The sequence below is a fragment of the Salarias fasciatus genome, chromosome 1 (genome assembly GCF_902148845.1).
Source record: "Salarias fasciatus chromosome 1, fSalaFa1.1, whole genome shotgun sequence".
Taxonomy (NCBI): Eukaryota; Metazoa; Chordata; class Actinopteri; order Blenniiformes; family Blenniidae; genus Salarias; species Salarias fasciatus.
The window spans coordinates 13,271,587-13,294,832 of NC_043745.1; the positions used below are offsets into that span (position 1 = coordinate 13,271,587).

At 42.8% G+C, this 23,246-nt stretch overlaps 1 protein-coding gene and 2 long non-coding RNA genes across 9 annotated transcripts in view; 1 reads left to right on the forward strand and 2 right to left on the reverse strand.

Annotated features, from left to right (window-relative positions):
- Positions 1-23,246, reverse strand: part of celf6 (CUGBP Elav-like family member 6) — a 156,460-nt gene that overhangs the window by 110,287 nt on the left and 22,927 nt on the right. The gene's annotated exons all lie outside the window — the stretch shown is intronic.
- LOC115392984 (uncharacterized) lies at positions 545-14,671 on the reverse strand. The gene is made up of 3 exons (XR_003931913.1): positions 14,271-14,671; positions 8,178-8,185; positions 545-558 (listed from the first exon to the last, which is right to left on the reverse strand). It is a non-coding gene; the product is annotated as an uncharacterized LOC115392984 (long non-coding RNA).
- LOC115392995 (uncharacterized) lies at positions 10,796-19,818 on the forward strand. The gene is made up of 3 exons (XR_003931915.1): positions 10,796-12,831; positions 19,056-19,064; positions 19,808-19,818. It is a non-coding gene; the product is annotated as an uncharacterized LOC115392995 (long non-coding RNA).

Below are 23,246 nucleotides of genomic sequence, written 5' to 3' on the forward strand. Positions count from 1 at the left end.
CTCACTACTGTCTGCGTGAGATTGCCGAGTAGTAATCAAAGAGGTGGCACAGTGTCATAGTCGTCCCGAGGCAGCTTTTTTCCCCCCCTTCCCAGGGACAGACAGGACCAATTGGGCAATGCCTGGACATCTTGGGCTGAGGCGAGGTTGCACTGCAAACGCTGCGCCCCCCCCCCCCTCCTCTTCAAACCCCCTCTGGGCTTCTCAAGGGCCGTCTATCCCACTCCATCGCATCACTGTAGCGACAGCTCTCCCTTGCCTCCCCATCAATCCCCTGGCCAGTCGCAGCTTCCCAATCTCACTGCCAAGCTCCTCAGCCAGTCAGCAGCTGCCCAACAACACCAGGCCTGACAATCGCTTACCCTGCCGCCTTCAAGTCTGTCAACCCTGCGCCTGTCAAATTACTGTCAGCGTAAACAGTGGGGCAGGGAAAGCAGGGCGAGGAGAAAGGGGGGTATAAGTGAATGGGAAAGAAGTGGAGAGAGCTTGGCGTGGCATGTTGGGTGGGATGAGATGGCAAGAGCATCACATACACCCGCACGCACACACACACACACACTTCCACACAACTCTGACACATATATCACTCTTCTTCTGATGCTGGCACTTGCTCACTCCCATCAATGTCCTCCTCCCCCCTCTTTCCCCCATTTTTCTTTCAGGTAATTCCCTCGGTCACATCAGTCCTACTCATCTCTCCTTGCTTTTTCTCCCCCGTTCCCACCCCCCACCCATTCCTTCCCCCTGTCCCTCCACCGCACATCTCCGTCCCCCGCCCCGTCTCAAAGCACCAGCTCAACATCACTTTGATTCAAAAAACGGTTGGGGGGGGGGGGGGGGAGAAGCAGAAGAAGAAAAAGCAGGCGAAGGAGGAAAAAGTAATGGGCAGAAAAATGAAATGACTTTCTGGGCCCTCACGTAAAAGCGTAGCTCGCTTTTCGAGACAGGCAATATTCCTTCAATTATTGCCACTCACAGAACCCTCTTTGCCAGTGGATGAAGTTTTAATTCCAGGCCTCCAATAAAATGGATGCCCCAGATATAATGTGGAAATAACTCTTCAGTGTTTCAGGATTTGCAAGATAGCATACTGTACATGTGAGTGACACACACACACATGCAGTGTGTGTGTGTGCGTGGTCCTACATATCAGAAGGGAGCAGGAGATGATGTGGAAGCTTCATATGGATCTGACACTCCACCCATGGGTCCTGTTTTTCCATTTACATATTAAACACCATCTCTGTATAAGAATGCAGGCTGTATATGAGCAAGACAACCAAATACATCTTAGTCAGTCTCAGCAATATAAATATGTAGGATGAGAAATTAAGTGACTAAATCGGATCAAGTAATGGTAAAATACTGTTGGGATTTTACTGCAAGTTTAGTTCTGTGTTTTAGATGTGCTGTGTTTGCTGGGGTGTCTTGTTTATGAATATGAAGTGTGCGTGACGGTTTCAGGTGCATTATTAAAATAGTGAAATTTCCAAAAGAATTCAAATTAAATGGAATACGTTGAAGTAAAATTAATTCTCGTTTTATTAAAGCACACTTTTACTGATGAGTGTAGTTTTATTACATTCCTTTCCTGATTTAAGTCTTGTTCAAAAGTGAACTTCATTCCACTGATAATGATGCTTTTATCATGTTTCATAAAGCCAGTGTTACTTCTTGCCTCATCTCCTGTCTTAGTCTTCTCAGAAACTCTAGCTTTAATAGCCTTTTAATGTTTTCAGTTGTTGCTCTCATTTCATTTTAAGTTCTGTTCTTTATTGTACTTCAGAAGCATGCATTTGTAATAGTATTTCTGTTATATTTCTCCATTTACTGATCTAATTTAGTGCTCCACACCTTGCTTTACTTGCAATTGTAGTTTTAGTTTTCAACTTTTCTGTGATATTCTTTTCAAATGATGTTGCTATTTTTTTCTGGTTATAAATCCACTTTTACTTCTGAATTCCTTGTCATGGCTGCAGTTCTACTTTGGGCTTGTCTCTTTCTCTCTGCATGTTTTGCATGTTGTTTGTTTCCAGGTCTCGCTTTATCTACAATAAGCTTCACCCACTTTACTTAACTACCTTTGACTTTGTATTGAGATGCTGGGCTAATTTGCCATAGTAACTAACCTCAGGCATTCAGATTTCTGATTGGTCAAGGGAGGGGAGTGGCCCCGCTGTGCATAGATGAGTGCTCAGATAATTGGTTGAGAGAATTGGGAGTCGTCAGCGGCCACTCTAACAGAAATGGGTCTAGCCAGCTGAGCTCCCTGCTCCTTAAGTGCCATTTTAACACAGTCATTCCCCCCGCCTTTTAATTGCAATCAGACTTGGAGGGCATAGACATGGCCCCGGCCCTCCATCATAAACTGACTCACACATTTCATATTCGCAGCGATGTGAGAAAACATGCACATTCAGGAAAAAAATGTGTCAGACCTACAGTGCACTGACGATCCGCACACACACACACACAGACACACACACCCCGATAACAGACATCTTTCCGATGCACACTGCTGACACACTAGAGGGAATAAACATGGCCGAGAATTCAGCTTTGTCTCTGACTCAGACAGAGAGAACAGGAAAGACAGAAGCTTTGTCTTGGGTGTAGCTGTGTGGCTGTGGGGATCGATAGGTTTAACCAGCAGGGGCTTGGGTCTGTGGAGCCGGAAGAGACACAGGCAGGAGGTTAGGTCTGGGCCGAACAGCCTGGAAATGCTTTATCACCACAACCAGCAAGGCACTGTCTCCCATCAGGGGCACAAGAAGCTTAGAGGCTTGAGAAGTTGGCTCTGCCTGTGTGTGTGTGTGTGTGTGTGTGTGTGTGTGTGTGTGTGTGTGTGTGTGTGTGTGTGTGTGTGTGTGTGTGTGTGTGTGTGTGTGTGCGTGTGTGCGGGGAAGTGTCAGTGTGAATGCATGAACTGTGCGTGACAAATATTACATTATTGTCCTGGGTGTTTCACTCGCATGCTGATATTGTCTGATTCAACCTGGCATCTGTGAAAGACCTCAGGAAAGCCCTCAGCTATTGTTTCTGTTTTGTTCGCCTCCACCCCACTAGCTTCAAATGGAGCTATCAGACAGAAATTAATCTAAACAGAGGTGGGGAGAGGAGGGATGCGAGAGCGAGGAGAGGCTGAGGCAGCATGCTGACCTGCCACACTTTAGCGCCCAGAGCCCACCGGTGACAATGACATCAAACAACTCAGAGCTTCGGGGAGCGACTGGATAAAAAGCCACTATTACTTGACATTACTGGGTGTTGAAACGGATGAACACCAACAACGCGAGGCTTGATTAAGCTCTTGCTTGTTTCTCATAGGCTTGCTTGGTGATCATTGTTATTGCCAATCCTGAAATGTGTTGCTGCAGTTGCAAAAATGGAGCATAACTTATCTTACATCCATCCATCAAGTTTTACTATTAATGCCTTAGAAGTGTTAAGAAACGAATCCTTCCAGGAGATAATAATGATCCAGTAGAATTAGGGATGAGTAGCCCAGAGAATATTTAGTTAATACAACTAATAATAATATTTTTATTCACAAGCACCTTTCAAAACTCCCAGGGTCACCGTACATAATGAAAATATTAAAAAGACAAAACTGAAAACAAATTAAAATCGTTCAGTAGGTTTCAGCAGACCAACAACATTTAACATGAATGTTTGTTTTTAAAAACAATTTTTAAGATGGAATCTTGAAGTGATGTGTCAGATGTTGTATGAGAAGGAGCTCCAGTGGAAGGGGGCTCCGGACCCCATGCTGGTCATGGTGGGCGAAGGGACAGTGAGGCTGAGAGAGGAGGTGTATCTGAGAGTGCAGCTGGGAGAGGTGGAGGAGACAAGCAGGAGGTCAGTGAGGTACGGAGCAGTCGGGTTATCAAGGGCCTTCAATGGCACAAGTAGATTTTTGAGGTGGACGTGCTGCTGAACTGGGAGCCAGCGGAGTTCATGGATAACTGGGGTTATGTGATGAAAGGAGGATGTTCTGGTGATGATCCGGGCGGCAGCGTTTGGAGTTCATGGAGGGATTTGAGAGGCAGACCAGAGAGAAGGGAATCAAAGACAGGAGGTGAATGGGGGCCTGCACAGGTTAAACTCTCTCTGCCAGCTTTACCATCCTCCTGATGGTAAGACCAGGTTACAATACCAACATTAGCATAATAGTCTGAGATCAAGGTCTACGGCGAAGTCCAGAAGTCAAGTACAAGCAGTGGCAGACAGAAACAGCAGACTTCATTCAGACCTGAAGTCTGTTTCAGGATATATATGCTCATGGATGATCAGAATAGGTGTTGCTTTGTTTCGTATTGATTGGCTAAAAGATAAATCGCCAATTTCTGAACTTTGAGTCACCACAATTTGTTTCATGTTTTTTTTTTTTTGGAGTAGAACTATAAATAATAAAACTGTGCATTGTTGAGTCTGACTGAGATGAGAGGATCAGGACGTGTTGAACACACTCTAAATGACAAATAAACCCCATGTGAGTTATTCATCTCAAACACTGACAGTTTGGGTCTCTAACAATTTCATTCATTAAGCCAGACAAGCCATGCAGTAATTGAGCTGAATAAGTTGGCCAAACGTCTTAGTCCTCCAAACAAACAGTGCTGTCATCATTTGTTTTTAATCTGATTGCATTGTTTTGGCTGATAAAATATGCTAGCTTGCAGTATTGTGAGTAATGAGAGGAACAGAACTTACTGAGCAGCATTTCTCCCCCTAGATAGGATGAACCATCAGTGGAGTGTGTACAGTAGATGCAAATCAGCCTGTCTGGTTGTTTATTGATTTCAAGGACATGGACTGATGTGGCTGAAGCTGTCTTTCTTTCTTTTTTTTTCTTTTTTTTTACCTTTCACCTGAATCAGAGCAGTTCTGTACTGTGATCCCAGTATTTTAATTAAAATACGCTCCTCGGCTCAATATTTGGATTAGTTGGGGTTTAAGCACAGACTGTGAAATTTAATTTGATGATATTTTCAGCTATAACAAATGAACAGGTAAACAACTACAGACCTTTTCCCATAATCCTTTCAATTTCCAAGTGGCATTTGGGTATTTAAAGATACCTTCAAAGAAGTATTCATTGTATATGGGCAGTGTTGCGTATTTCTCGATGTGTCATACACTTCAAGGTGCTGCACTTTATAAAAACGGTGGTGTATTTTCTGTATTTAATCTGGGGATAGCTGGTGTTGAAAATTATCCTAATGAATTCAATCATGGGTCTATAACGGTTTTGCCGGGTTTTTTTTTTCTTTAAAACTGCTGCTTGTTTATTTAATTTCAAATCAGATACATCAACTTTCTGCTTTTGTGGTTTACTGACAAAAACTTGGCTTTATAACAAAAATCATCCTCAGATTATGAAATGCTCCCAACAATCTAGCTTGGATATGGTTACTTTATCTGCAAAGCTGGCTCAAACACGCTTTATGCAATTTACCGTCTGTATGATTTTTGTTTACATCGTAATGGTCTGTGGAATTATATTCTGTAGTAGTTGTTGATGGGAAAATGAAATAACTTACCCTGCATAGACCCTAAATTAGGAAATGAACTGTATTGTTTTGTAACACGCCCATAAATATAGACTTTATGTAAATGTGCTTTTTTTTCTTTTTTTTGGTCGTTTTTCCAAAACAGTCTATGCAGTTCATGAGAAAACCACCCAGTTCCCTAAATTACTGTAAATCAACAGGTGTCAGATCCGTCAGTCCAGCCTGAAAAATGCCAGGAAAATGTTCAAACGCTGACACGACTGACTTCAACAGTTCTTCTCTAATTTACTGATTTAACTCGATAAAAGATGAGATCAACTGCCAAATATAACTTCTGCCTTTTTGAAAGAATCTGAAATGGAACAAAACTATATATATTTTTTTTAATTTCTTGTTGTTTTATGATTTGAAAACAGTTTAAAGTTCTGAATCCATCCAAATAATTTTGGCACTTCTGAAATAATGTGCTGCACATTGAGGAGCTGTTATTGAACAGCTGTTCCAATTCGGAGACAACAAAGTAAGCGTTAGCATCAGAGAAAAATTGCAGAACGCACATAAATGCCAACTACTGTGTATTCTTGTTCACACACGCAGTCGTAATAGAGTGCATGTGGGAGGATTACCATCATCTACCCGTAAATGGCCTGTCAATCCTGATGTTCTTTTTAAGTACGGCATCGCAAAAAAAATCAAACACCTACAGTGCAGCCCAAAGCTAGATAAAATGCATGCCTGAAAGCCACAGTAATAGCTGGAAACTCAGAAACTCAGAAAAAGAGCAATGGATTACCAGCAAATAATTCAGCTTTGAAACTCAAAGTGAACCGTAAGGCCTGCGCACTTCTTCTGCAATCCAGAAGGTTTTGGTCAAAACTCTCAAATGATATCAGTTTCTGTGTTATGGATGTATCTTAGCGGTGTAGCTCTTAAGAAGATACGTTTGTTATCTCTACTACATGTGCTTGGATATTGTTGAAGTTGTCCACTTTCAGGATTTCTGCAATTTTCTGGAAACGACGTTATGATACTCGTTCAGTGGAGAGGTCAGCGGTTATACTTTCCTTTGTACTGTTTTCATTATTGCCATTCAACTTGATATCAGTCAAATCCTTAAAGACTTTAGAAAGATATCAGCATTTGTGTTTTAATGTCCAGTCTCCTCCCCAGTCCAGTCTCATCACCTTTAATGCACCACGATCGAGACTTTCTAGCACGACGTTTGTCTCCTGGCCAGCGAGGGAAGAATCAGCAGGCACTGGTGAATTGAACAGCGTATAAGACAACGACTAAAGCTCATATCAAGGGCAAGCAAACAGCATACTGCCAAAACCCTGAAAGTTGGCCCTCAGATTGATCCAGTGCTGATGTGATTCACTACCCCATTTAAATCTTTACTCACTTTACATTTAAGGACTGAGGTCAAACATGAAAGACAAGATGCTTAAAGTTTTTTTGAATAGGCTGAGATAATCATCTGTACAAAGAAATTAGATCATTTGAGACCTTTCCCATTGTTGAGCCAAAGTGCATTGATGTAAATAACACAACAGGACCACAGCTACTGACAAGAAAGACTGATAAGGTTTTTAGTCCTATTACAGAGGCCAAGATGAGTCTCGGTCCACTGCAGCTCTAAATTCCAAGCACGCCTCTGATTTGTCAGCTCTGGGAGAATGCTGTAATAGTGGACATAATGGCACAAGGAGGGCTGTGTGTGTTTGTGTGTGTGTGTGTGTGTGTGTGTGTGCGAAGAGGTGGGAAGAGGTGTGCTGTGGGTAGACGGAAGGAGTGAATGACGGTAGAAAAATGTCTGCAGATGGATGCTGAAACAGTCATACATCCTCGTTAGTCCCCCCGTCTCCCAGCGGCCACGGCGGTCCCCTCGTCTCCCACACACAAACACAAACACCCACGCACAAGCACCCCATCACTAACTGTACATACTGGATTGTGAAAGTGCAATACTTTTTGTGTATCGACCAAAGTGTGTCATAAAGCAGGAAAAGAAGCGATTATTGGTGCTGCTTCTAGGGAGTGTTAGTTTTTGCTCTCTTTTTCTTTGATGAGATATCTCCTCTTTAAGCCCTCATTGTGATAGTTTTAAACTGCCCTCTGTTCAAACGGAACTTCTCTCTAACTTGCTTTTTACTGTCAAAGAGTGGAAAACATTTGCTTTTGAGTGCTTGACTTGTTTTCCGAAAGAGGGCCCACTTTCCGAGTGTACAGCCTCACTAGCAGCTATTTATGGCTGTGCTTAGGCTCAGTGGTACTTTGAGCTAAATGCCAGTGTCAACATGGTAACATGCTGTCAGTAACAACTTTAACATGCTCAGATTTAGAAGATTTAGGGCTCGGGCGTACACCTGGTGCAGACAAGTGCCAGGAGCAACAACAACAGTTAGTTACACATCATTTTCTCTTGCATTATCTATATTAGTCAAATAGTAAATCTAACTGAAGCCTGTGGAGCGCATGATGGACTGTGGCGATTAAAAAGATGTTCAGTCAATGACAGATTAAGATATTATAAATATGCTTTGTTAGTTCATGTGTGTATGATCGGCCGCTGATTTCAGAACCACACACGGTACAAAAAGTACTTTCAGTGTGTTTCTATTTGGCGCGTCACTACATGAGCTGTGAGCTTAGCTTCTAACACACCAGGGGAACTGACTTCTGCTATCGACTGACACCAAGCTGATCAGTCTCTAGTTCCTTCTCATCATCAGCTTCTGAGGTAACTTTCTACAGTCGGAGAAGTTATAATGAATCACATACATTGTCAAACAGACAATGTCCAACTCTTACCTTCCAAAACAATCAAGATCTGACCTTGTTTACAGCAAATATGGTAATTATAATTTAATGCAACGGGCAAACAACAACCTTATTATTCACTCAAATAAATCTCTGTTGGACCAGAACAAGTCAATGTGAACACACACTTTTTGCCTGTTCATAATGTGTAACATCACAGATGACTGATATTTGAACACTTTTATTTTTTTCCTTGAAGTACCGCAGAGATTGATGGGAACATCATTAGTGGCAGGCATTTAGTCATATATCAAAGTACTGAATTAATTAAAATTTTAATTTGATTATGGCATTAGATGAAAGTAAAACCATTTATTCTCAGTTCACACAAAAGTTGAAAAAAAAAAAAATTAATGGTCATCTAGAAGAAAAGTCTGGGTCATGTAATCAAGTCAGTTGCGATCGCTAGAACCTTTAATTGTGTATTGAAGAACACGTTTAGTACAGGGAAGACGAACTGCTGCAGAGAAGAAAGCAGTGAACTGAAGCCGTTAATCTTACGAATTACGTGTTGAATCCAGTGGGCTGTATCATGAAAGTCTCGTCTGAAATCAGAGTGGCGTGTTGCATAATGCTCGTACAAGTCCATACAATAATTGTAACTGTCACTCACAGTTATGATTATGATGCCTAAAAAAAAAAAAAAATGTGCACATAGCATTGTGGTGTGACTGTGACACTCGCACTGTGTGGGTCAGTCCAGTGACTGGTCCACTGGCTGAGATCAGATGAAGGTACATCAGCATGGTGGTGCGCACATTTATTTCAACCAGGCTTTTTAACTTTCAGCGCTCTGCTGCGTGTGCCCCTGGCTCCACGGCAGTCATGCAAAGCTATGTATAGAAAAGGATTTATGGCACAAAAACTCGGGAGTCATTTTCTTCAAATAAAAAAGTAACGAGTAACAACCACACAAAAAACTTGTTACTGCCAAAAGCATTGGCGTTATAGTAATATCTCTGTGAGCGCATCACACTGGATTTGTACAGCTGATTTTCAATTACTTTGTGTCCTGCATGAAGTAAAAACAAGGAAGAAAAAAACTGGTTTTTGCTTCGTAACCATCATCCTAATAGTTAATCAAAACTAACTTCATCAGAAACATTTTGAGCACCAATGAAGATTAACCCCTGCCTCCACTCTGTCCTTTGAGAGCAGCATTAGTTAAAAAAAAAAAAAAAAAAAAGAAAAGAAAAGAAAAAAACCACAAAGACTGAGAAAACTGCAGCCTTGGTTGGGGAGTGTTTATTTTCAATGGCCTCGAGAAAAGAACAGGTTTTGGGACGATATCGGACTCTCTTTCTACCCTTGAAAATGTTAACATAAAATTAGAAATAGCTCTTTCGTGAGGCAAGGATTAGCATTAACCTTTGGACTTTCATCCTTCACCAAGCTCAGGAACAAGTCCTCATCAGCAAGCCGAGAGCAGCTGGTAACGGATGTGGCTGCGTTGGTGCTTGGCCTGCGGCCCTCTCAGTTAACTAGAGTGCTCTCGTGCTTGTCATTATGGACCAGGGTGTACATTTGGTACATTGTACGGTTCACAATCTCAACTACTTTAGCTATTCTGGTACAAGTTTTACACAAACTGGAAGAGTGTTGTGTTTTCATGACAACAGAGGAAACCATACATAAGAAGAACTCGTTAAACGTTTTGACTGGGTAATGTAAGCCCTTCAATTTGCAGAAGTTAACAATGGAGACAATGCTTTTTTACCGGTGCTTTGCTGCTGATTTAGAATGTTGATGGACTGTAAACTCTAAATGAGGTTAAATCTAAATCAAATGAAGACACTGCAAACAGGTTAAATAGGTTATATGTGTGTATTGATTATTAACTCACAGGAGCCTTTCTACCTCTACTCTGCTGCAAAACTGCAGGACTGAAATCGTCCTCAGACGTCTGTATGAAGGTAGTGAGAAGCTCTGGGAAGCTTCTCATCACCACCATGAATAGTGTCTCTGAACTCCATTTGGATAATTGTCTGCAGACTTACGAGATGGGACATTTGAACCAGACTAATGAATACACTCATGCATCCCGGACTGAACAATGTGTATTTGTACAGAATTGTTGTACGTTGATTGTGCTTTTCCTTATTGAAACTAAATCTTTATTGAGAAAAAACATCATCTAAAATTTTCAGTAAGTAAATAACAATCGCAATCACTCAAATTTGACAAATATTAGCATACTGCTGAGATAAGACAATGCACACAAAAGTCTTTCAAATTATTTTGACAGGTCCATATAAACACTGTTAAAAACGCTTGGAAAAAATATATTTCATCCTTTTGTATTACCTGTCACTTTTAATAACCTAATAACCTTCTATATCTTCACTGTGAAATAAATATGAGGGAAAAAGTTCCTTTGAAAGCTGCTGTCATCCTCTTTTTACTGCAAAAGACACCTCCCACCCATCACCCTGGAGCAGCCCGTGTCCCCTCGCGTCCTCAGCTGTGCCCTTTCCTATATTGTCCCCCTCTCTCCACCATCCACCCACAGCCCGAGCCACTTGCCCTGAAGAGAGCTGGCAGGACTACAGTGAGGCAAACAAAGATACAAATGGCCTCTTCAGACAGCTCGCACTCGCATCTATTACCCCTCATTTCTGCGACTCACAAAAGCCCCTCATCGAACCGCTGTTGCACGCTTGTGACGGGCTGCACGGAGCCGTCACACCGGCCTTCAGGGCTCGCGGCTTCCGCAGTCCAGACAGTCAGAGGTCAGTAATGAATATACATGTGTGGTCTACACCGTGGATGATACTGGGAGAAATAGAGCGAGGGAGGAAGATGAATACTGAGTTAACGTGCTGAGCGGAGCACGGATACATTCCCAGTTCCCCAGTCACAATGTCCTCTGCTGTTAGTCTCAGTCTGGCTTGTGAACATAAATATTTACATGGCTGTCACGATCAGGATTTATAGGACATCTCTCCGCTCTTCCCGTAAGAGAAATCTAAAGTATGCTTTATTCCCTCTTTTCTCTTGCAGAGGTAAGTTTCCTTTGGCACAGCGGCAATGAAATTCGTGTTTGCTCTGGGATGTCTTTGCAGCCCTGTTTTCTCAGTATTGTATACTGAGTGCATGGGGTGTGAATATTGTCTCATTATATTGACAGTTCCCGTCCTTGCCAGTTTCAATAACCAGCATTCAGCAAAAGAAGTGCTCTAATATAAACAGTTTGGATATTTCCAACTGGTGGGCTGGTGGTGTGAGAAAGGGGAACAGAGGCAATAAAACACATGCACCATACTTATTGTCTTCCTTTGTAACACTGGATGCAATAACCATTCCGCAAGCTAACCTGCCTGTTGTGTGTTTCTGTGTGGATGTAGACGTGTCCAGACAAGCTCCAAATAGTTTTTGACCATTACCCGAATATTCTCGACTGACGCCGCACCGACGCAAGCGCCTTTCCTTCAGTATTTTTTTTCCCCTTCTTCTCACCTACTCGTTTTCTTCCTGATTCCATTCTAATCTGCCAATGCCAAATCTATTTTGTCATGTAACTCCTCTGATAGGTTGGCATGTAATTAACTCCTTGGCATACACTGTGGGTTGTCATTTGCATGGTAATAAATCTCTGCTCCTTACTGTAGGTGGGGGGGAAGCATTCAGGACCGTGTGCTCAGCTTCAGCAAACATACCCGTCTAACCCCCTTATCGACTACCCAGACTACGAGCTGTTCAGTCAGAGAGAGGGATAATCGTCATTTCCAGGTGGCACACAATGTTGATTACACCTTGCGTTTATTTTTATGAAGGTATTTAAAGCAGCACTGTGGCTGAACGGAGCTTTCAGATGACTGACTGCTATTAATCTGATGGTGCATTTGGAAGCCTTGTATTTATTTGTTCCTACAAGCCTTCTGCCATCCATTACAGTCATTTCCCTTTGTCCACTTTATCAGCTGTGAGGCTCATTCTTCCTGGAGATCCTTGGCCGTCGCCCAAACTATTGCTTATACGAAACGTATCTGCCAAGACGGTGGGGAGAGATACCGAACCGGGCGTGCGGACGCTCTCCTGTGTGCACACGAACATTGTGAAGAAATGAAGGGTCTGTGGGGCAAAGAGAGGAGGGTTGGGGTGGAGGGGGGGGATTGGGTGGGCGAGGTGATTATATGTGTGTGTTTTTTAGAGATGGATGAACGGAGTAAAGATTGCACTCATCTGTCGTGGTACAGTGCTCCCATCAAGTCTAATGAGTGTGCCGGGGTGACCTCAGTCTCGTAGGTTCACAGGCCTGATTAAACATCGTCTCAGACTCGGCTCAGGGGATGTCGGGCAGACCAGCACCGTCTATCCCCCCCCCACCCCCGCTTTGCTCCCCTCCATCGTTCTAATGGCTCCTTCTGATCTAACCCCATTTATCTCTATCACTGTATTCACCCCTCTCGCCCCCTCACCCACAAACGCACACACACACACACACATTTCCACCAGTTATATTCTTACCTTTGTTCGACTGTCACCTGTTGTGTTGTGTGTGTCTGCTGCTGCAGTTTTCGACTGTCATTGGCACACGCTATGTGTGTGTGTGTATGTGTGTGCGCCCACTGCTTATGAACATCCAAAACCCAGCCCTCGCATTTCCTTTGACTACCATCCTTCTATGTTTATTCAGAACTAGTAAGTCATAATGAGGCTGGGGCTGTAGGATGATGATTAACTGCAACAGTATCCAGGAGCTGGCGTAACTCACGATAAGACAGCTTTCTGCGGAGACTTTGATTTATTTGGCTGTAAGGTGTGGAATATCGGTCCGTTCCTGTGAGCTTGAGGCCGTGTGGGGTCACGAGTCGGAGACATGCAGTTAAGACGCAGCCAGCCAGTGCGTTTTAATCTTTTTTCTCTTCACTTTGATCTCAGTAACTTCAGTCGAAGCCTGCTCAAATCATCACCAAGACATTTTAAAGGGTTGCAATTAGGGCCAAATAGCCTGCCATTTATCAAGCTCCTTTCATGTCCACCATTTTATTTTATGAAAGCAATCGATTGTCTCTGTGGCATGGAGGCGCAGCCCTCTGCTTGTGCTCCTAGGTGAAAACGATGAGCGCAGCGCCAGGGCCGCTGCTCCAGCGGTGAGCGAGAGAGATAGAGGGTGATTTGGCAGGCTGGAACGCCATGACCAACACCTTTTTCAGATTTACACCAGAGTAATCAGACAGCCCAGTCTGGTACAAAATATAGCAGCTAGTCAAAATGCCAGAGGCGCCAGGCATCTGTGTTTGCGCTCAGGGTGGGGTTCGGTAGTTTGGAAAGGAGAATGAAGGGGAGATGGAGAAAAACAGACAGAGGTCAAGAGAAGGAGAGAGAGAGAGAGAGAGAGAGAGAGAGAGAGAGAGAGAGAGAGAGAGAGAGAGGGAAGGAAATGAAGGAACGGAGGAAGTGATGACAGTAATAAAGCAAACAAAAGTAGCAAATGCTATAGACGCGTGTTGTTTATTTACAGTTTTGTGTCACTGCTCCTGGAGAGTGTTCAGCTCTCTTTCAGACAGACGGCAGGGGGGGGGAAACATGTGGCTAACACAGACTTAGACAAAGATAGAGGCAGACCACACACACACACATACACACACACACTCGGCTGGATCTTGTCGTTACAGTAAAAGCTTATGGAGTAAAAGCAGCAACTGAGCAACCTTCCTGTATAAATCCTCAGTCTGTGAAATCAAACACATTTAATGCATAAAATATGTATGTGGTTTATAAAGATCTGCTTTGTGGGGGATGTTTTTTTGGGGGGGGATGGGGAATAATGCAACATCCAGAAAATGCATGGTAATTCAACGTCAGTCTTAATAATAATAAGACACACACTAGAAAATTATGTTCCATCCACAAAGTGTATATTTCCACACATACACACTGGAAAATTATCTAGTATCCATAAAGTGTGCATTTCCATAAACACACACACTACACAATTATCTTACCACCATAAAGTGTACGTTTCCATGTGCACACACACCGGGACACACCGAATCAGTGCAGAGCTCCAGCCGTGCGGGGCAGGAGAGGAGGCTGCAGGGCCCTGACCACATAATCATCTCCTAGAGAGTGATCATCAAGGCCTCCAACATCACTGCACAAATACACCAACCCCGGACCCCCTGGCATGAGGGGATGGAGGAGGGGTGAAGACAAAGAGTGTTTACAGGAAAAAGGGAGGGAGAGAGAAAATAAAAAGAGAGGGTAGAAAAGAAGGGGGGGTGGGTGGAAAGGAAATTAAAAAGTAGAAGGCAGAACGACGAGAAGGGAAAGATGGGTTCTGTGCTTTCAGCGGAAAACGGCAGGACAGAAAATCACAGAAACAAAGAGAGGATAAAATACTGGAGAGGAAGAGTGAACCACTGACTGAAGGAAGGAGAGATAGATGGATTGTGGACAAAAGAAAGGGAAAGGAAAAAAAGAAAATTAGGTGGAGAGGGAGTTATGTGGGCCTATTTTGATGGGTTAGGGACAAGGGAAAAGAAAATTGAGATGGTAGAAAGGCAGGGGGGAAAGGAGAAGGCAAGATGGGGTTGTGTCCTTACAGGAGACTCAAAAAGGAAAAGAAGAAAGGAGAGTGGAGGGAAAGAGTTAGGGGTGAAAATTGGGCCGTGATGACATGAAAGGGCCAGAAAACAGAAGAGAAAAGGCACAACTGTACAAAAAGAGGTGGGAAAGAAAACATAAAGAGAGAAAGAGGAATAAGGGAGAGAGAGTATCTGTTTTCCACGCATGAACGTACAGCAGTGTTACCCTGGAAACGGCAGCCGCTTGGATTATGAGCTGATTAGTTGCCCTCCTCCTCGAAGCACCCCCACTACCACCGGTGTGGCTGCCTCGGCTCAACAGGGTGTGCGCATGCTACCTCGGACATGGCCCGATGAACAATTGCACATGCAGTCATAAGCACACACAAACACGCACACGCAGTCTTCATTCAGACAGATTCAGACAATGAACTCAGTCTTCACTCTTGGTTGCTCATTGTATTCACTGTAGCCAATATCTTTCTGCATCAACATCTCAATCTTTCACTCGCTGCCTCCCTCTGTCTCAGTGTGTGACGTGGCAGGGTGCTAATCTCGGCCCTTATCTTTGCCTGCAGCTCTGCTCACATTCCCTTCTCCGCGAGCGCCTTATCTGCCATCACTGTCAATCAGAGCAGATCAGGCTACCTACAGCTGAGTCCACCCGACCCACCCACTCCCCCTGCACACACACACACACACATACACACACACACACACACACACACACACACACACACACACATACACCCCACCCCACCTCTACCACCCAGCCTCCCTACATGTCCATTACCAACACTTGCAACATGCATCCTCTTGCCTGCAGCACTTCACACACACACACACACACACACACACACACACACACACACACACACACACACACACACACACACTGAAAACGGAAATATTCCTATTTTTGCTGAAAGTTTGTCTGGATTCAAATCCTACCCCCGTCTTGCACAGCGGTCACACTGCTTCCATAGTCAGAGCCGAATCAGTCTACTTGACCACTAAATTCTGCCGTCTAATTAGCAGGTTTTTTTTCATGTACCTACTTATAACAAAAACAAGGGAGAAATTAAATGTTGATTTAAATTTTCCTCAGGGGCATTGAACAGTAATTCAGGCAAAGCTGTAAACCAGAGCACTTGTTGGAATGATCCGTTTGTTGAATGCAGTGGAAATGTGCTTTTACTACAACCTATGTAGCGTTTTAATACTGACCTGGCAGCACAATCGCTACCCCCGGTGTGTGCGTGGGGATGCAGGCCACCTGCTTGTTCAATCTTTGCTCAGCCTCAATGTTGATGCAGCACCGACCTCAACCTGTCAAAAACACCAGCTGAAAGCCTCAATTTTGATTTGAAAATGGTAGAAATCACATTTATATTTTTATAAACTGATCGTATAACAGTAATCGCATGCTCACTAATGATACCACAGTGACAAGTTCAGTAGAATATTTGTGCCATTACTCTTGATGTTTGGCGCGAGTTTGTTGATTCTATTGAATGAACGTAAAGCAACTGTTGTTGCGGAAGTCAGGGGGAACCAACCTAAACTGTCAGATATAAATAATCCTTGTTGGATCACATTGTGTCGTCACAGATGACATTTTAGGCAAGCGGTAATTACAAAATCATGTTTACATAAACTGCAATCCTTGATCGCTGTGATGGTTATGAGGAAACCAGAGGAAGAAGTAGTCAGATAGCACGAGAGTGAGGAAGTGGTTGGATAAATCAAATAAAGGGAATGCAGTTTTGACGATGGATGGATGAGATCTCTAACTAGTACTGCTTCGATTTTTTTTTTTTTTTTTAGAAAATACCAAGTGATTATACTGTATTTCAAGCTCATGAAAACTCCACCAGCTTACCCTGCAGAAAAAAAAACCTGACAGTATTCTAATGTGGGCCCAGGATTTCTACCACCGAAGGTGTACTGCTGTTGTCGTTGGTCTGCAGTCACGCTTGTACACAGTCAGTCAAATAGACATGCAAATGAACACACACGGTCCAGCCGCTGGGCACTCTCCTGCAATCAGACAGGGCCACTGACCTGTCCCCTGTGATCGCGCAGGGAAACCCACCCATCGCTCGGCCCACACTCACAGACACACCCACTAATCAGATGTACTAATCCAGACTGCTGGCATTTTAGTTCACAAGTCTCGCCATGAGGGCAGGCGCACCACAGGTACAACAAAAGGAGTGAAAAAAAATAATAAAACAGCACAAATCCCTTTTGGGCAGGTTTAATATTTTTAGGTGAGGGCACTTTTATATGGGGGCAGGTGTGCTCTGGCTCCCTAATGCTGAAGTAATTGTAGATAATGGAGTTTTAAGGACAGCTGCTGATGCGGGTTTAAGTAGGATTTGGGTAGAGATTTATGGTGGAGGGAAAATAGGCAGGCGGGTGGAAAAGTTGGAGAGGTGTGAGCATGAGGGAGTGAAGTAGGAGGTGAAAAAGGAGATGTAGAGGTTAGAGGAGAGGGAGGCGTGCTTGGCTAATATTGGGAAAGGTGAGAGACGGGACAGGAGAAAAGGGAGGGATAGAGAGAAAAATATGGTTATATGTTATTGCAGAAAAAAGCTTTGGGATTGAGAGGGTGAAAAAAAAAATAAAAAATTAACTCATCCATAGTTTAGTGCAAAACGAGAGACCGTCTGGCCCGGTGCTTCTCGAGAATAGGGGGTTATAGAGGGCACAAGCTGGATGACTAATTGGGGAGGATATGAAATGAGGCTTGACTCAATCTACACCCTTGAATCAACTCTGCCCTACAGTATGCATCAAATGGGATCCCTAAGTGGTGCTTTTCCATTGATTATACCCTTTCAATGTTACGCTCCAACTCCTTGTTGGAGAAACTTGACAGAAAAAAGAGGGTGAGGGAACTGAAGGGGGTAGTTGAAATACCGGTCAATACTTAGCAGGGGCAAACTAGAAAAAATAGAAAAGTAGAAAGTGAGTAATATCACATAAACAGATAGCCATGAAAGCGATTTGAAGGAAAGAGAGAGTGAGAGAGAGGACAAGGTGTGTAAAAAGTGCGTTTGGCTCGCCGTAAACGCAGCGGTGCGTGGCACTTCGCCTGGCATGGCACTCACACTTTATGAGGTGTGGAGGGGCCGTCTCCCTCGCCTCTCTGCCCGTTTTAATGATACAGTTTAAATGGAAAAGCTGGAGCTTCAGTCGCCACCAAGGACTCGACTCCCTTTGGTTCAGAGACACACACACACACACACAGACACACACACACACACACCAAAAGGGGAATGCATAAATATATACTCATGCATCCGCACTGAAGGTAACCTGAGCACACACATCACCCAAGTCTGAAATGTTTTTCCTTGTAATGCAAAATAAAGTAGAAAGAATGTCCACGTGGTATTATCCAGTGAAGTTTCTCTTTAGTTTAAATTAGCCTCAAACAAGCAGTATATACCTAACTGTACATGGAAGGCGTGTGTGTGTGTGTGTCTGTCTGTCTTTGGGATTTCTTATACACACACACACACACACACGCACACACACAAACTGCATTAATTTTGTCTGTTTTGTCAGCATGCATGAATAGGATTTTGTGAGAATAAAAGTAAAATATTCAAATGAATTAGCCGAGCTGAATTGAATAGTTAAATCAAAAAGCAGCACTGTAAATATTATGAAGGAAAAAGATGAACAGGTTCACCGGCGACTAATGAACAAAAGGGGCTGCCACTTTCATAGGAAGCGGTATAAATATTTTAAGTTTTCATAGAGCTTGTTTAAAGTGGCCAAAAATGGATATTGCCCTTCGGTGTAACACACACACACACACACACACACACCAGCACACATGATCTTCCCCACACATTCCATACACCATACACATGCTCTATAAATGATCATAGGCCAGAGGCAAAGCCCGGGATAAGACGGGAGAGCGACAGCGATGAAGCCGTGAGGTGAAGCTGGCTGTCAGGGCTGTGAAGTCTCCTCAGATCTGCCCTGAGCGCCTGGCCACTGTACAGACAGCGGAGAGGGTTTCTACCTACACCCATCACCTATCACTGTAACCTCTCAGAGGAGAACATACCGCAGTAATGCAATATTGATCTGTCAATGTAGTGTGTGTGTGCGCAAGTGTGTGTGTGTGTGTGAGATGACTGCTCACCAGCCTTGTGTACAAGTGACTGAGCTGTGTGATGTTAGTTGACGCGTGTGTCGATGTTTCTGCGACTGTGGAGTGTTCACGATTGTGCATGTTGGTGTGTGTGTGTGTGTGTGTGTGTAATATAAGGAGGCGGTGGAAGGAGCGGTGCATTAATAAGCAAGAGGTGAGGTGTTAGCCTTGGTGCTATTCCTGACACCTCGCTGTCAGAGCCTGACTGAACAGAGAGGCGCGGAGGCCTCTGCACCCTCATTTCACCTTTCACTCCTGGGCGTCTGATCCCCTCCTTTCTTTTACCAGCTGTTTGGCTCTTTTTCAATTTGTGATGATGAATGGTGTGTGCCTGTTGTGAGGCAGTCTTCACAACAGCTAAATATTAACATGTGTGCACATGCAGGTCAGAGATGTGCGCGCTGAAGTGAGGCATATAGCTCTGTTTTCTGTGAATGAAGGGTTAAACCCGCAGCCAGACTCTGTTGTTATGCATGCATCCAAAAATAAAACAAACATTTATTGCGTGCTCATTTTTGGCTCATTGTCGGTCATGTCACAACAGATTTGGGCTCAGTTCTTCATTCTGATTGATTATCCATGTTACAAAATTGTTTGCTGAATCAAAATAACCAAAGGGCAGAATCATTACCCTTTGTTTACCCAGCAGTAGCACATAACAATCAAGGAGTGAACACTTTACCTTCCCGTGGCATAGTAACAGAGAAAAGAAAATCTGATGCAACACTTGTACCTGACAAAGCAACTCGCGCAGACCCATTACAGAGGCTGTGATTTTCCCTGGTACCTCATCCAGTAAGCTCTCAGGAAATGTGGGACAGCAAAGTGTCACAAAGAAAATGTTCAAAAAAAAACAAAAAAAAAAAACAAGGTGTGATTCATATTCTGTCCGTTCATGTAGATATTTATTTTTTTCTTACACAAGAGTTTCTTTATGTTTGCATAAGTCAGTGTTCCTGTGCTTGATTCTGTACAGGACTTTTTTTTTAAAGGCAGTTTTATTGTGACATTACAGAAAAGGGAACATGGCAGAAACAAAGAAAAGAAAGGCGCTTTGTGCACCGAACGGTCAATATCCCTCTACCATCACTTAAAGACGGTAAAGATACACACATTCTTCATTGAAGTAGAGTATTAGTGTGTGTATTATAATGTAAAGGGAAAATACTGATTTACCTAAAAAGCAAAAACTGTATTTTTTTAAATGGACTTGAAGAGAAAAAAATAGATATTTGCAAACATCTACAGACAGTTTGCTGGAGCTTTTAATGTGCTCTGCTACTCAGTTTACCCAGTGTTTTATGTCTGCTGCGATATTTCTCCATATCAGACACTCATCACAGCACATTCAATATGTGTCTTTTCTTCACGGTCAAGTTTTTTTTTTTTTTTTTCCTTTTCTTGTACGCTCCGGTTCAAAACATCTTTATTCAAAATATACCAGATAAGTCAATTTCCACTCACTCCATGAATGACGTATTGTCATAAGTGACCTCTGTTGGGTCGACACATCAATGCACTGAAAGGGCGCAAGAGGACCAGCGAGTGATTGCAGTCCTCTGAGAATAAATATGTTTAGATAATTTTCTTCTCTTTGGTTAAGTTGAGGCAACACAGCACTTTAAAATCAAATAGGTTTTTTTCTTCTCAAAATGACATAAAAATACTCATTTCACTTCCTTTTTTTTTATTTTTTACTATTTTTTTTCATAACATGTAATCCAATTTGTTCCTTTTCCTTTTTTTTGCACCAAGTGTATACTTGTCCATTTGTATAACATATTGTAATTTGGAAATATAACATTAAATTCAAGTAAAAGTAATGAAATACCTGCTATTGATAATACACAAAAAAAGGTTCTTTGAAAAATTTGAAGTAACTTTGAAGAGTGACAGTACTTTTACTTGAGTAATTTTTTAATAACAGTACTTTAATTTAACTTTCACCTCTGCTACTGGTGAACTAATGGTTTATACATTGGGTTTTTCACATTTAGAGCATCCGGGTGAAGATCTGCTGTTATTATGTGAAATGCATGATTACCCTGCAGCCAGTAGTGGACACAGCATATATGTATATATATATATACACACACACACACACACATATATATATATATATATATATATATATATATATATATATATATATATATATATATATATATATATGTATATATATATACATATATATATAGATATATATGCAAGCCGACACTTTTTTCGTCTTGGTCCATCGACCAAGCTGCTGGAGGATGTTTTGTGTGGTGTTTCATTTTGATTTCTTTATGCATCTGTTGTACAAAGATTAGATCAAACTGCAGTGTTTATGCATTGTTGCCACACCATGGTGTTGTTGATCTATTAAGACTGAAGTCAGCAATGCTGATGGGAAGGAATGCATGAAAATCAATAGTCCATCTCCAGTGTCAACTGAGATTAAAACTCAAGTACCGAATATGTCCGTACAATGAAGTGAGCAAACACTGCAGGTAATTATGTTTTTAGCTAACTGTATGGTGGTGTCTTTCCCTAATTGGAGGTCAAGGTTGGACACCATTCGTCCATTGCATGGTTTTCCTGTGTTTTCTGCTTTCTTCCCACAGTCCTCTGTCTTGTACCATACATTTGGCTCCCTGTAACCTTAAGCCGGACAAAATGGCATTGAAAAGAGATGGATGGTCAGATGTCTGGAGGTACAACAAAGTTAAATAGTTGAATACAGTAACTGAATCCTCTGTGACAGTATTTCAGTGTTTGTGTGTCTTTACTTTCTACTTTGCCATGAAATGATTGACCATTCTACATGGAGCTTCACCAGTCAAGATGTCGTGGCTACCCTGAATTGTATTGCTTTGCTGCACAAAGGCTTTTATGGCACAGAAAGGTACAAGGTGCAGCTATTCCAGAGCTAAGAGATAAAACAAAGTTATCCCCTGTAGTAAGGCAGGAGAGATAACAACACAAGGAGGAAAAAAAAAACACAAAGAAGGGATTATGAGAGATGTGGCCTTCATGTTGAGAAACTCTATCCACGGTAATGCCCCAAGTTTAAGATAGTCGACAGTTCCTTCTTTTTATAGTGATGGACAGACAGAGGAGGGGAAAAACAAACATGTTAAAATTCCTATAATTCCAAAATAAAGAAGATGAACTGCAAGCTACCCCGCAGAAGACCCCAGGATGACTGTGCACAAACGCCTTCACTTCAAAGGGCTGAAATTCAGACTGGTTGATGCGGGAAGGGGAATACAAGAGGCACCACACACACACACACACACACACACACACACACACACACACACACACACACACACACACATTGGGTGAGATTATAGTATATAGACTTAGTCACAAGAGCCCAGAAACAGCAGACATTCCCAGTGCAATAAAACAGGCAGACTGACTAATGGAACCACCCACACACCAAACATACTTTTCATCACACCTCACTTCCACAAACAAGAACACACGTGCACAAACACCGTCTCTTTTATCTCGGCTCACTCATTGCTCGTTAGCTGCTATATCCGGGTTTTTTTTTTTTAAATTGTTTTGTTGAGGTGTTTTTGTAGTGGTGGTGGTGGTTTGAGCTTGCTGCTGTGACACAATGCCTGGCAGCGGCTCGCTGTGTCTGCCGAGAACGCACAACCAAAAATACTTCACTTAACAAACTCTTCTGATTACAGTTTGACTTTCTCGCTGTCTCCTTCTCTCCCTCCTGTCTTTAATCAGCATGTAAACAAGCACAAGGTCATTTTCTTTCTTAAACGAAATGGGGGAGATAAGAGGAGCGTGGCGTAGTTAATCCTTTGGACACGCTGATGGAGGAGTTCGTCCTGGTGATGCTCGGATGTTAATTATGCAAGAATGCTTTTCCTCTCATGGTCTCTCTCTCTCTCTCTCTCTCTCTCTCTCTTTCATGATGACTCATCAGTTATCTCGTTTCCTCTTTTGCTTTCCTTTCCATGGTCTTTACCCCACAACTCACAGCCCATAGTTCTTTTTTCTAAAAATGTCCCAAAAACAGCCAGTCCCATGAAGTCCTCACAGACACCACTGGATTATATTTACAGTATGTGTGTGCCTGCCTGCGTGTGTGTGTGTGTGTAGTTGTGTTTTTTGTCCAGGAGTAAGAAGAGTAGGAGGAGCAATTTGCTGAACTCAGCAACATCAGCGTTTCCTCATCCATGGGTTTATTCCTGC